General features: G+C 36.9%; 1 pseudogene; it reads right to left on the bottom strand.

The window, feature by feature from the left end:
* Positions 1-1,768, bottom strand: part of LOC102855664 — a 29,965-nt pseudogene that overhangs the window by 26,876 nt on the left and 1,321 nt on the right.

The following is a 1,768-nucleotide window of genomic DNA, read 5'->3' as shown; positions in this document are numbered from 1 at the left end:
GGCTGTTTTGTGGGAGAAAGATGAGCTGTCTGCTCTTTTAAAGATTAACAGAGTTAGCATTGACTGGAAGGCAGTGGTTATTTTGGATAATCATTCTAGACCTCAAACCCTGAACCTTGCACTCGTCAATGAGTGGGAGACAGGTAGGTGTAACAGGGGACTTGGTTCTGGGCATGGGCTCTGGGACTTTGAGTAATGAACAGATCAGCCAGTGAAGGCTTCAGGTTTCTCCTGCAGCTCACACCGGTGAAACAGTATTCAGGGCAGGTATGCTCATTCACTCCCTCTCACTTCTTGTCCTGCTTTAGCCACTACTCGGTAAGCTGCACCAGCAATTCATGCAACTTCTCCTGCAAAGTTCCAAAAGCAGCTATCACACCAGTGACAGCAACAGTACAGACTGCCAGAAGCTGGCTACCATACAGTTTCAACATGACACTCACACAACATCCTAATTATTTCGTATCTTACTCATACAACCTATAATGGATGTTCACAACTCATATTTTAAGTGCACTGATAACTTTGGAGTTATAACTCAACCCTCTATATCCATGTTTCAGCCTATTAACATACCATCTTTGGTCTTTTACCAAGGATTTTCCGGTGCTGAAATTGATGGCACAATTCAACCCTCTAACCAATACACTTACCAAGCAACCTTAATATTTTAAGCCAGGGCTTGATGTAATCTATATAGAATATACATCATGCACAAGGTATGTAAACAGAGTGGTACTGTCCTTCCCTCCACAGAGCATCCTGGTTGCATTTCCTCTGTGAGAGACTTCTTTGTTCTTTTGGCAGTCAGTGGGATATTCAGTACTCTTTTCCAACACCACAACTAAAAGACATGTATTTTTCTTTTGCCATCCTTATTCATTGTCCAACTTTCAGATGCATAGGAAGTAGTTGAAAGATCATGGCTTGAATCAGATGCACTTTAGTCTTTAAACTGACATCTTTGCTCTTTAGTACTATGGAGAGATCCTTGACACAGATTTCTCGAATTCAACTTATCCTTTGATTTCTTAACTGCTTTTACTATTGATGTTGATTGTAGATTCAAGTAAAATTAAACCATTGACAACTGCAATCTTTTACCTATATATCATGATGTAGTTTATTGGGCCAGTGGTGATTGTTTTTGTTTTCTTGATGTTGTGATGTTGTCCATAGTAAAGACTGTAGTTTTTAATATTCTGCATCAAGTGTTTCCTCTTCACTTTAGTTAGGGTTCACTAATTTTCATTCTAAATCGATGCTGAATTTTATTGAATGCTGGTTTTGCATCTGCTGAGATAATGATATAGACTTTGTTCTTCTAGACTTAAGTAATGTAAGTGAACTCTATGACTACATTACCAACTTACCTTAAACTGAGCATTCTGAGATACCATAAAAATGGAAGGGAGGAAAAAAGAAAACTATTTAAATAATATTGAGTTGAATCATCAACCCAAAAAAGTTTTACAAAATTATGGAGACAAAGCAATGTGTTCCTAGGTAAACAAAGTCCCACATTTTAAAGAAGAAGGGTAAAGGAAATAACTAGAGAACTCCTTGTTAGCACAAAAATATCTTTTGTGTGGACTTACACTTCAGTATAATTTTGAAAACCATCAACCACTCCATTAAGCATTGCTTCAATGGTACCATACCTCTCATAGTCTAGAAAGCTCAACTTTAAAATTAAGCTTTCAGAATGAATTATTTGAGGTAATTTATTTAGCAATGCAACTATTTAATTATGATAGATAAATTTAAA

This window comes from Elephantulus edwardii, unplaced genomic scaffold (assembly GCF_000299155.1).
Source record: "Elephantulus edwardii isolate Elephantulus edwardi_28Jun2011 unplaced genomic scaffold, EleEdw1.0 scaffold00002, whole genome shotgun sequence".
NCBI classification, from domain to species: domain Eukaryota; kingdom Metazoa; phylum Chordata; class Mammalia; order Macroscelidea; family Macroscelididae; genus Elephantulus; species Elephantulus edwardii.
This window is presented reverse-complemented; position numbering and strand designations above follow the sequence as displayed.